The following is a 13,498-nucleotide window of genomic DNA, read 5'->3' on the forward strand; positions in this document are numbered from 1 at the left end:
CTACTGCTACTACTGCTACTGCTACTACTACTAGTGCTACTACTACTAGTGCTACTACTACTAGTGCTACTACTACTGCTACTGCTACTACTACCTACTGCTGCCACTGCTACTGCTACTGCTACTATTGCTACTACCACTACTACTGCTGCTACTACTGCTACTACTACTGCTACTACTACTAGTGCTACTACTACTATTGCTACTACTACTACTGCTGCCACTACTGCTACTACTACTGCTACTGCTACTACTGCTACTACTGTTGCTACTGCTACTGCTACTACTACCTACTGCTACTACTGCTGCCACTACTACTGCTACTGCTACTATTGCTACTACCACTACTACTGCTGCTACTACTGCTGCTACTACTGCTACTACTACTGCTGCTACTACTGCTGCCACTGCTACTGCTACTGCTACTACTATTTTACTTGCTTTCAAAAAAAGTATTTATTTATTTACTTACTTATTTCATTCCAATATAATTAACTTTTAGTGTTAAATTAATTTTAGGTGTACAATGTAATGATTCAACAATTCTGTATGTTTCTTAGTTCTCATCAAGAGAAGTGTGCTCTTAATCCCCTTTATCTGTTTCACCCATCCCCCACCCACCTCCCCTCTGGCGACCACCAGTTTGTTCTCTGTATACAAGAGTCTTTCAGTTGTGTCTCTTCCTTTGTTTGTTTGCTTGTTTTGTTTCTTAAATTTCACATTTGGAAATCATATGGTATCTGCCTTTCTCTAACTTGTATTGTTCAACATTATACCCTCTAGCTCCATCCATGTTGTTGCAAATGGCACGATTTCATTCTTTTTTATGGCTGAGTAATATTCTATTCTGTATATATACCACCTCTTCTTTATCCATTTATCTATGGATGGACACTTGGGCTGCTTCCATATCTTGAGTATTGTAAATAATGCTGCAATAAACACAGGAGTGCAGATATCTTTTTGAATCAGTGTTTTCCTTTTCTTTGGGTAAATACCCAGTAGTGGAATTAGTGGGTAATAGGGTAGTTCTGTTTTTAATTTTTTTAAAAAGATTTTATTTAGTTAGAGAGAGTGAGAGCGAGAGAGAGACAGAGCAGGGTGAAGGGGAGAGGGAGAAGCAGACTCCCTGCTGAGCAAGGAGCCTGATGTGGGGCTTGATCCTGGGACTCCGGGATCATGACCTGAGCCGAAGGCAGACGCATAACTGTCTGAGCCACCAGGTACCCCTCTATTTTTAATTTTTTAAAAAAGATTTTATTTATTTATTTGACAGAGAGAGAGATAGCCAGCAAGAGAGCGAACACAAGCAGGGGGAGTGGGAGAGGAAGAAGCAGACTCCCAGCGGAGGAGCCTGATGCGGGGCTCGATCCCAGAACGGCGGGATCACAGCCTGGGCTGAAGGCAGGATCACAGCTTAACGACTGAGCCACCCAGGTGCCCCTATTTTTAATTTTTTGAGGACCCTCCATACTCTTTTCCATAGTGGCTGTACCAATTTGCATTCCCACTCAACAGTGCACGAGGGTTCCTTTTTCTCCACATCCTCACCAACTCTTGTTATTTCTTGTGTTTCTGACAGGGTATGTGTACTATTCTCTCCATTTTATACATGAGGAAACAGAGGCACAGAGAAGCTCATCAACTGGTGAGAGGTTGACCTTGTTGTTCAATACTGTTCTTTCTGCGAAATGATCCCCCTTGTGTCCCTTGCAGAACATTCTCCATATCCATGCTCTTTTTAAACATGGAGCAAGTCATGTCCTGCACCTCTTTAAAACCCGTCAACAGCTCCATGTTTTCTCCTTTCTCTTAGAATAAAATCCAGATTCCTTTAAGGGATTGTGTGGAGGCCCTCCATGTCTCTGCCTTACCTAGTGTCCTCTTTCTCACCAGCATCATACTCAACAGTCTCTCTTTTGGTTCTGGGATATTTCTGCCTTGTCCTACCTCAGGGCGCTTGAATTTACTTTGTCTAGACAAGTGGTTCTCTCCTGGGGTTATTCCCTCTCCTTCCTCTCACCTCCTCTCTTCCCAGGGACATTTGGCCACATCTGGAGATGCTTTTGGTTGTCACAGTTGGGACAGGGGGAGGGGCTGCTGGCGTCTAGTGGGAAAGAGGCTGGGACACTGCTAAACGTCCTACAATGTACTGGAGCCTCTCCCAGCAAAGAATTCTCCGGCCTCAAATGTCAGCAACTGATGAACCCGTATCTTCACATGCTTCATTCACTTTCAGTTGTAGATGGTGGTGGGAAATGTCTCCCTGACTCTTCTCTTGAAAGGAGAGCTAGCTTCATGCCCCACCCAAATGACCTCTGGTCAGTTTCTGAATTATTAGTCCTTTTTCTTTAATTTTCTTCTTCTGGCTTCCTGGGTTTCAATGCTTTAAGCCACTGTTTCTAATCTTCTTCTTTTTGGAAAATACCTTAGTGAGATATTCTCGGTTTTTTAAATTTGGGTCATATATGGTCTTTAAAATTTATTCTGTATTCTTGGTGCTACTGTTATTGGAGTCTAGTTTTACGTTATGCTTTGTGACCTCTTTGTGTTATCACGTACATAGGTACTAGTGTTTGAGAAGCGCATTTATTGGATTGGAAGACCTTGCCAATCAACGTCGAGTGAATCGAATGTTTTCAAAATGCTATATAGTTTTGTGCTGTTTAATACAGTACAATAGCAGGTGGTTATTTAAATACATTTAAATTTAAACTAATTAAAATTAAATAGAATTAGAAATTCAGTTCCTCACTCAGGCTAGCTGTATTTCAAGTTCTCGATAGCCAGTTGTGGCTCATGGCTACCGTGTTGGATGGTGATAATACAAAACATTCCCATCATTGCAGAAATTTCTGTTGGACTGTGTTGTTCCAGAATTTGGTCCTATTTTAAGATAAAGTATATGTACCACACATATGTTCATATAGATGTAGATACCAGTTTTGTAGGTTTTCTGTTATAACATGGTTTTTAAAACTTCGTTTTCTTTTTGTACAGTGTACCTTTACTAACTCTATAGGATACACTAAATTATTAAATGTTAAAAACTACCACATTCTTTGGCGAAATCTCTACTTGGCTGCATTTGAAAAAATATACTGCTTCATAAATATCTATTTATTTAAAAAGCTCCTTCCACATCCAAGGGAAAGTGACATAGTCTTAACATTTTTCTTCATGATGGGAGGAGGGTCTAATTTCATAAGTGAATCCCTGGGAGTACAAGAGAAAGAAAGAGCACTGGAAAAGTAATGCCAGGTCCTCTGTCTTATCTCCTGAAATGCGCGTTCAAGACACCTGCGCTTACCTTTGCCCACTCAGAAAGCAAAGGACAAAGCAACACTTCCAGAAGCGAAAGTGGCTAAGGATTATGGGGATGAGGCACGCTCAGTTACTAGGGTCCTCCTGAGATTTCCCCATAATGGACTCTCGCTACCACCTTGTGTCCACCTTCTTAGCAGACACTGTGGGGCCATGGGTCCCCGCCTGCTAAGTAATGCACCCTTATAGGGGCCCTGAAGCCGAGGGGTCGGGAGGCCGGTGGAGTGTCAGGGAGAAGGGCGGGGGTCTTGTCTGTGCCACCTGAGGCTGAGACAGGCACCTCGGGAAGCCCCTTACTCTCAAAGGGAGCGCCCCCACGTATTTGTGTGTCTGAGCGTTCTGGGTTGGAGCCAGTGAGAGGACGAGGACGGCAGGTCGCCCTTGTGATTCAGTCTGCGGTCCCTTGCTTCACTGATGTGGATGGTGCGGGCTGAAATGCAGGGCTGGGCTTAAGGCTGGGTGGAACCAAGGTGAGGTGAGTGAGGCACTTATGAGGAGTGCAGCATTTAAGAGGATGGCAAAAAACTCAGTAGCCAAGATAAATATCATTTTAATGGCAGTATTTCAAAAAACAAAACAAATGAAAAAAATGCCACGATGAACAAAATATCAGTCTTTGAAACAAAGGCAGGATCTGACCCTGCATTTGCACGATTCACCTAACTTGCCTCAATCTCACCTTGGCACTGTCACCAGACAGAAGTTGCTGTCACCATCTTAAATGTGGCAAGAATTTCCCTTTTTGAAGAGTACAAAACAAAGCTTCCTGTTACTTTTATAAAATGCACGGAGGTCACAGCACACGTCATCAGGATATAGGTGGCTGGATTTTCACAAGTTCACACACAAGCGCAACCAGAACCCAGCCCCCCCACCCCGAAGCTGCCCCTGTGCTCCTTCCAGGCACCACCCCCACCTCAAGGTGAGGCTAACCCCTAGCCTGACATCTTCTTCATTTTCTTTTTTTTAAATTGAGCTGAAATTCACACAACATTAAATCAACCATTTTAAAGTGTTCAATTCAGTGGCATTTTATACGCTCACAGTGCTGTGTGAATGACCACCTCTCTTAAGTTCTAGAACATTTTCATCTCCCCAAAGGGAAAGTGTACCCATTAAACAGTCATTTCCTGTTCTCCCTCCCCACAGCCTGTGGCTAACACCAATTTACTCTTTCTCTCGGGGATTTACCTATTCAGGTCACTGGAAAGAAATGGAATCATACGGCAACATGTGACCTTCTGTGTCTGGCTTCTTTCAGTTAAGCGCAATGTGGTCAGGGCTTACCCATGTGGTAGCAGGTGCTGGTCCTTTAGTCCTTGTTATAGGTGAACTCTCCGTTGTAGGGATACACATTTTGCTTGTCCAATCATCTGTTGATAGGCATCTGAGTTGTTTCTACCTTTCGACTTTTGTGAATCGCGCTGCTATGAACATTCCCATAGAAGTATTTGCCTGAATACCTATTCTCAGCTCTTTTGGGTTTATTCCTAGGGGTAGAATTGCTGGATCATATGATAGTTTTATGTTTAACTTTTTGGAGAACTGCAAACTGTTTTCCACAGAGGCTCACCACTTTCCATTCCCACCTGGAACATACGAGGTTTCCAGTTTCTCCATGTCCTAGCTAACACTTACTTTCTGTTTTTGTTTTTTGTTTTTTTTGATTATGGCCGTCCTACGGGTGTGAAGTGATATTTCATTGTGCTTTTGATTTGCATTTCCCTAAGGACTAGTTGAACATCTTTTTATATGCTTATTGGCCATTTGTAGATCTTCTTTGAAGAAATGTCTATTCAAGTCCATTGCTTAGGGTTATTTGTCTTGTTGTCTAAAGTTCTTTATTTGTTCTGGGTGTTAGACCTTTTAAAGATGTATGGTTTGCAAGTACTTTCTACCATTCTATAGGTTACCTTTTCACTTTTTGGATGATATCATTTAATGCCTGAAGGTTTTTAATTTTGATGAATTCTAATTTACCTAACTTTTCTTTGGTTATGTGTACTTTTGGTATTGTATCTAAGAATCCGTTGCCAAATCCAGGGTTCATGAAGATTTAACCTTATGGCATCTTGTAAAAGTTTTATAGTTAGGTAATATTTAGGTTGATCCATTTTGAATTAATTTTTGCGTATGGTATGGTGTAGGGATCCAAACTTGTTCTTTTGCATGTGGTTATCTAGTTGCCCCAGACCATATGTTGAAGAGAATATTTTCCCCCAGTGACTAGTCTTGGCACCCCTGTTGAAAATTAATTGGCCACAGATGTATGGGTTTACTTCTGGACTCTCAGTTCTATTCCATAGGCCTGTATGTCTGTCTTTATGCCAACACCCCACTGTATTTATTACTGTTGGTTTGTGTAAGTGTTGAAATCAGGAAATGTGAGTCTCTTAGCACTCCTTTTATTCATTTTAACTAGTTTTACAATTTATGTAAATGGAATTGTATAACATGTACTCATAATATGTTTGTTTTTTTCTACTTAATATGATGTTTGAAAGCTACCTTTTTAGGTTGAGTTAAAAACCCTTTGAGGGGTACTGGCTGGCTCAGGGTGCCTGGTTAAGGGTCTGCTTTGGTTCAGGTCATGATCTCGGGGTCCTGGGATCGAGACCCACATGGGCCTCCCTGCTCAGTGGGGAGTCTGCTTCTCCCTCTGCCTCTCCCCACTCTGCTTGTGCTCTCTCTTAAATAAATAAATGAAATCTTAAAAAAAAAAACCCTTTGAATAAATAACACATTGAAATGATTTAAAGCATTCAAATAAGATGACAAGATTAAAGTGAAAAGCCTGGCTATCTCCCAGTCCAGTTCTCTGCCTCCCTTCCCCAGAGACAGACGTCCAGCATTACCAGTCTACTGAGCACTTATTTTAGGCATAAAGAGGTCTCGGGTTATATACCTTCCCCCACCCCTCCACAGAGAAGATAGCACACACTATGTACGGAAGATAACACCTTGTTAGACTGAACTTTCTAGTTCTTTCCTTGGCTTATCTTCTCTCCACCCGCATTATCATTTTTTTAAAAGATTTTATTTATTTATTTGATAGAGAGACAGCCAGCTAGAGAGGGAACACAAGCAGGGGGAGTGGGAGAGGAAGAAGCAGGCTCTCAGAGGAGGAGCCTGATGTGGGGCTTGATCCCAGAATGCCTGGATCACGCCCTGAACCTCAGGCAGATGCTTAACGACTGAGCCACCTAGGTGCCGCTCCACCCGTATTATCATTATTCAATTTATTTTTGAAAGAGTCCAGGGCTGTTACTTTGTAGACTCTTAACTCCATTTTTCTGGTGCTTCCTCATAATTAGAGCAGCGAATGCACTTTGGGCAGTAATACCAAAGAAGTGATGCGGTGCCAAGCTCAGCCTATCACATCAGGAAGCAGATTACGTCAGTTTGCACTATTGCTGGTGAAATAATTTTGATCACTTGGTTAAGGTGGAGCCTGCCAGGTTTCTCTATTGCAGAATAGAGATGTTTATCAGGATGTTTTTGCAGTTAATACGTCATCTTTGGGGAGATTCTTTGGGGCAATGTATATCTTTTTACTCATCAAACATGTTAAAGGATGTTAAAGGTTTTAACATTCACCTGTGATTTTTGCCTCATCAGTGGTTACCATGATGATCAGAAAATGGTGTGTATGAATTTTGTTTGCATTGCCCTTGAACTATGCCCAGCTCAAGAGTCAGGCTAGGTCGATAGTGCTGTGAGGTGCCTCTTGCGGTGGTTCTACATGTCTGTGGCCCCCAGAGTCCTGCCTACAGTCTCCAGAAGGTTCAGCTTGTAGTCTAGGGGAAGGGTGAAGACCCAAGAAGAGAGAGAGAGTGGGGCCCAGAGTGACAATATCAGATACACGGAACTTGCCTTCTACTTCTGGCTCCAGAGAAATCAGATGGCCATTGGTAAGGTTGTGTAGCTTCTGTGCCTTGAACTCTCTCATCTCAGAGATCACGTTCCTGGTCTTATCTTTGTTCTAAGGCCTCATCAGGTTTTTTGTTTTTGTTTTTTAAATCTGGACAGGGTAAGTAGATCTTCAGTTTTGAAACCAAATTTGGACTCTCTGTTCTGGAACCCCAATTTCTTGAGCAAGTCATCCTCTGAAATGAATCCTAGAGTTAAGGGTTGTTCTTAAATGACTGGATGAGGGTATGTCATTGGGAGTTGAGAGAAGGTGTAGCTGGTATGACACCAGCTTGCTCCTCTATCTTGAATCTTCTCTTCAGGATGATCTTGTCATGGCCTCGGCTTGTTTCTGATTCCTCTGCAGAATCTGGTCTTCTCTGAAGTAGGTGTCTAGCTCTTTGATCCTGAAATCAAATTTGGATATTAGACGTTTTGGTGTTGCTTTCTAAAGCAAGTTTTTGTTTGGAAGCATAACAGAAGTAACATTTTTGGCTGAATGCATGGATGAGAATTTTTAATGGATTCTCTGTGAACTTGGTGCAACTGTGCCTACCATATGTAGCCACAGTCTTGTTTGGAGACTTGTCTCAGGAGGAGAGTCCTGGAGTCCATCCTACAATGCAACTAGCTAGAATGATCTTGTGAAAATGCAAATCTCACTAGTCCTGTGCCCTACCAAAGATCCTTAGATAGCTATCCAATGCCTACAGCATCCCCAACTTTATGCCACCAACCCCTGGGATCTGTGCGTCCATGTAACACTCCCTAAATATTGTCATTTTGATCTTTATTTAGCATGAAAAATATGAGATGTGAATAATTTATTTGAGGCCAATGTACATAATGTTGCAAACAAAGCCTTGTTGGATTCATCATAGTTTTTGTACCTGTGGATTCTAAAGATGTAATTTTTATGTCAGTGGGATCTTCAGAATATTTTGACATTAAAAGAGGACAGTGGAGGGGTGCCTGGGTGGCTCAGTCGTTAAGCGTCTGCCTTCGGCTCAGGGCGTGGTCCCAGAGTCCTGAGATAGAGCCTCACATCAGGCTCCTCTGCTGGAAGCCTGCTTCTTCCTCTCCCACTCCCCCTGCTTGTGTTCCCTCTCTCTCTGGCTGTCTCTCTCTGTCAAATAAATAAATAAATAAAATCTTAAAAAAAAAAGGACAATGGAATATTACTCAGTGATTAAAAGAATTGATAATCAAGCCAAGGAAAGACATGGAGAAACCTTATATGAATATTACTAAGTGAAAGAAGCCAATCTAAAAAGGCAACATAGTGTATAATCTCAACTATATGACATTCCTGAAAAGGCAAAACTATGGAGACAGTAAAAAGATTGGCCATTTCCATGGGCTGATGAATAGGATTTTAGGGCAGTGAAACTATTATTTGATACTATAGTGGTGGGTACATGTCATTGTACATCTGTCAAAACCCATAGAGTGTACATAGGAGTAACACCTAATGTAAGCTGTGGACTTTTGGTGCTTATGATGTGCCAACGTGGGTTCATCCATTGTAACGAATGTGCTACTCTGGTGAGAGATGTTGATAATGAGGGAGGCTGTGAGTGTGTAGTTGTGGGCAGGGGGTATATGGAAATCTCTGTGTCTTCTCAACTTTGCTCCAACCCAAAACTGCTCTAAAAAATGAAGTCTATTTAAAAAAAAAAAAAGATTCTTACATTAAAAAAATGTTGGGAATCCCCTAGACTTCTGCATAAAAATTCGAATTCCTTCACCTGCTGGGCCCTCCACAGTTAGGCTTGTACACCTTTCTGGCCTCCTCTCCCAGCCCACTCCCTGCTTTCAGCAGGGTAGGCTGTGTTCCCACCACATGGCTTCTCTTGCTGGCCGCCGTCTTCCTTGGTTGGTGCCTTCATCATTCCCTCTCGTACAGGGCTTGTCCTTCTCCTCCGTCTCTGCCTACAAGTCCTTGGGCTCAGCTCAGATGTCTTGCCTATGGTGAGCCTTCCTCCGTGCATTCAGTTCCAGGCAGAATTGTCACCCCCAAGCACTTCACCACTGCACTTCTAGAACAATGTGTCTGGCAGATGCAATGCCAGTAGAAGTCTAGTGTAGTCACTGATCTATGATTTATGCTTCTTTTTCTCTAACCAGACTGTTCTTTTATTTAAAGGATCAACATGGCAGGGAGTATGTGATGGTTATTTTCATGTGTCAATTTCACTGGGCCCCGGGATGCTCCAGTAGCTGGTTAAACAAGATTTCTAGGTGCGTCTGTGCTGTTGTTTCTGGAAGAGATTAACTTTTGTTGGTGAGCTCAGGAAAGCAGATGGCCCTCCCACAAATGGGTGCCATTATAACAGATCTAAAAATGTGCAAGTGGCTTTGCAGCTGGAAGGGTTTTGAAGTGCATATGCTCGAAGAGGCCCGTACTGTTGCCACAGGGCTCTAAGGAGAGGTTCTGGAGAGAGCTCTGGAAGAAAAGGGGAGAGTGCCAAGAGAGAGCATCCATCTTTTTTTTTTTTTTTTTAAGATTTATGTGTTTATTTGAGGGGTGTCTGGGTGGCTCAGTTGGTGTAAGCATGTATGTGCCCTTGGCTCAGGTCACGGTCTGGGGGTCCTGAGATCAAGCCCTGTATCAGGTTTCCTGCTCAGCAGGGAATTGCTTCTCCCTCTCCCTCTGCTCCTCCCCCCTGCTTGTGCTCTCTCTCTCTCTCTCAAATAAATAAATAAAATCTTTTAAAAAAAGATTTAGTTGAGAGAGGGAGAGAGAGAGTGAGTGAGTGGGGGAAGGGGAAGAGGGATAGGGTGGGGAGGAGGGAGAGGCTCTTAAGCAGACTCTGCACTGAGTGAAGGGCCTGACATGGGGCTGATCCCAGGATCCTAAGGTCATGACCTGAGCCAAAATCAAGAGTCTGACACTTACCCGACTGAGCCACCCAGGCACCTGGAAAATGTCCATCTTTTTAGAGAATACACAAACGATCAAGCACAGATTGTTGGTAGATATATGAATGGTAAAGGCCATTCTGATGAGGTCTCAGTTGGGAATGAGGGACATGTTATGTGACAATGGGGAAAAGGCCATTCTCGTTATAAACTGGCAGAGAACTTAGCTGACTTGTATTTGTGTTCTAGTGTTTTCTAGAATGTAGGACTTGGGTGCAATGAAATTGCAATGAAATTGGATGTTTAACTGAGGAGATTTCTTAACAAAGGAGTTGCTTGGTTCCTCCTGACTGCTTACAGTAAAGTGCAAGAAGAGAGACATGAATTGAAGATGAGTCTGAAATTGCTAAGCAAAAAGGAACCAAAGCAAGGATTTGAAAGATTCTGTCTGTACTGTGAGAAAAGAGAAAGTGTGTTCCGAAGAGAGCGCTAAGGGTGTGGCAGACTGACCCGTTGATAAGGAGAGTAGTGTGATTGTGAAGCAGGCATTTAATTAGCCACCTCAACAGAAAGCAGGAATGGAGATGAGATTATACCAGCAGAAACACTGTCAGCAGGGAAGAAGAATCCCGAAGGTGACTTCAGAGTTGTCAGGGCCACTGCCTAGCTTTCTACAGGGCTGAGAGCCCTCTGGCAGAGCTCTGGGGTATGATCCCCAGTTGGCAGGGGGCCTCGGGATAGGTGGCACCTCACCAAACTGTGGGGGTGACACCCTGTCCCTCCCCTGCCGTGGCCCTGGAAGGCAGAGCATCTAGCCAAAAGGATTGCTTTCCAGCCTTAAGATCTCATGGAGTTTGTCCTGTGGGTTTTGGACTTGCTTGAGACCTGCCACCCTTTCCTTCTTGCCTGCTCCTCCCTTTTGGAAAGGGAGTGTCTGTCTCGTGCCACCCCAGCACTGTCTTTGGGAAGCTCAACGCTTGCCTGGGTTCACAGGCTCACCGCTGGAGAGCGGTCCGCCTTGGGAGGGAGCTTACCGCCAGTCTCACCCACATCTGACCAAGGTGACAGATGAGACAGTGGACTCCTCCAAAGAGCTGACGCTGGAATGAATGAGTTTGGGGGTTGCTGGGAGGAAATGAATGCATTTTGCTTGTGAAAAGTGCACGCATTTGTGGGGCAAGGGGTAGAGGGCTATACGCTGAATATTTGTGTCCTCAGAAACTTAATCTCCAGTTGTGACGGTGTTAGGAGGTGGTTACGTCATAAGGAGGGAGCCCTCTCTTTTCAGTGCCCTTCTGTGAAGAGGCAGGAGAGCTTGCTTCCTCTCTGCCCTTCTGCCATGTGACGTTACAGTGAGAAGCAGACACACAGCTGAGTTGTGGCCCTGATTTAAGAGATGGGGACCCAGGGGCCCAGCTGGTCTAGGTTTGCTTCCTGGCTTGGGACCATGCCAGAGGCGATGAGGGAACAGAGGTTTGGTTCCTGCATGACTTTCTTCTGTTCCATCCAGCTGCTTCCTTCCAGCTGGGCCGGACCTCTTTTCCCAGCACTTGGCATGCCCTCGGGAAGCTGGGTCAGGGGGTGGTGGTGGTGGGGAGCTTAGGCCACTGCAGTTCATATGTCCCTCTCAGACCCAAAGACAAATGCTTTCTTTCCTCTAGGGCAGCCCCTTTTCCTCTTATCTCCTCCAGCAACTCTTGGTCCTGTATAACTCTGGGCAAGGTCTGTCATCCCTCTGGCCTCATACCATCCTCTGTGAAATGGGCTAAGGTCTGATCTGCCCACCTGAGTGAAAGCATCCAGGGGAGCCTGGGTTTATATGTTGAGGCTACACTCCAGGGCCGCCCACACGCTGTGTCCTCTGAGAATAAGCCACCTGCCTAAGCTATTTTCAGCCACAGCTGCAGTTGAATAAATCATGATCAGGAAGAGGACGGCACTGTGAGCCGGGAGCCTGCTCTCGAGAGGGCTGGGGGCGAGGCCAGCCCTCCTGCCTGCACTGCTCTCAGCCACACGTTCCTCCTCCCCCTGGAGCCAGCCCAGCTTCTCTTCTGCAGGAGGCTTTCCCCAAGTGACTCCACCTGCCTCCACTCAGAGCGACTTGACCAAATCCCCATTCCACTCACTTAAAAATCCCCACCGGTTGAGTCCCTGCCTGGAGTGTGGTGGGGTGCAGGATGGGGGGGTGAAAAGGAGTGGTTCTTCACCTCCAGCTGGTCATCCTCTGTGGGGATTTGAAGGCCAGAGCACAGCCACAGAAAGGAAAGCAGAGGATGTGTGATAAGATGAATGCCAGATGGAGTGCAGAAGAGGGAAGCAGCACATGACGTTGGGAAGATGGAGAAGCTAGCGATGGGAGGAGGTGCTGGTCTGGGCTTTTCCCTGTGTATCTTCTTTCCTTCCCATTTTCCTTTCCTCCTCTGATCTTTCAGGCATGCTTTTCTGTGTCAGATACTCTGCTAGGAGCCAGGGGATGCAGATGTGCTGGTTTTTTTTTTTTTTTAAGATTTTATTTATTTATTCGGCAGAGATAGAGACAGCCAGCGAGAGAGGGAACACAAGCAGGGGGAGTGGGAGAGGAAGAAGCAGGCTCAAAGCGGAAGAGCCTGATGGGGGCTCGATCCCATAACGCCAGGATCACGCCCTGAGCCGAAGGCAGACGCTTAACCGCTGTGCCAACCAGGAGCCCCTGATTTTTTCTTTTTAAAGATTTTATTTATTTATGAGAGAGAGAGAGAGAGAGAGGAGGGGCAGAGGCAGAGGGAGAAGCAGACTCCCCGATGAGCAGGGAGCCTGATGCGGGGCTCGATCCCAGGACCTTGAGGTCATGGCAGATGCTTAAATGACTGAGCCACTCAGGCACCCCCAGATGCACTGATTTTAGTTAATTAGCTCAGATATGCAAGAAATGATGTATTTATTTTTTCTAAGACAACTTAGACTTCCGGCCCCCATTCTGCAGGCTTGGCGGGAAATGCACCTTTGTCATCTTGGAGCCTCCCGAGCCAAGGTAATGCCAAGGCCCAGGTCACATGTGGAGCCATGGCCGTGCCTGTTGGCAGCTGTCAGTCTGCTCTCCGTGCCGCTGAGGCTTCCTCAGGCCTGCTCTGCTGGGTCCGTGGGACTCAGGCCCAGTGTCCAGGAATCCCATGCCTGGTCATCTGCTGGGAGCTCCTGGGGAGCAGCAGGATGCGGCTCCTCCCCTTCCTCCCCTCCTCCCCTCTCTAGCTCAGGGGAACCTCTTTTTAGTTCAGAAGACTCTCTCTCTGTGCTTCCAAGCATTTCTCCTCTCCCTCACGGACACCTAGCGTATTCACTCGGGGGGAAAGAGAAGGCAGGAAGAAAAATGTATTAGTTAGTATGATGGGCTAGATTGTGTCCCCTCAAAATTCGTCTGTGGGAG

This window comes from Ailuropoda melanoleuca, chromosome 8 (assembly GCF_002007445.2).
Source record: "Ailuropoda melanoleuca isolate Jingjing chromosome 8, ASM200744v2, whole genome shotgun sequence".
NCBI classification, from domain to species: Eukaryota; Metazoa; Chordata; class Mammalia; order Carnivora; family Ursidae; genus Ailuropoda; species Ailuropoda melanoleuca.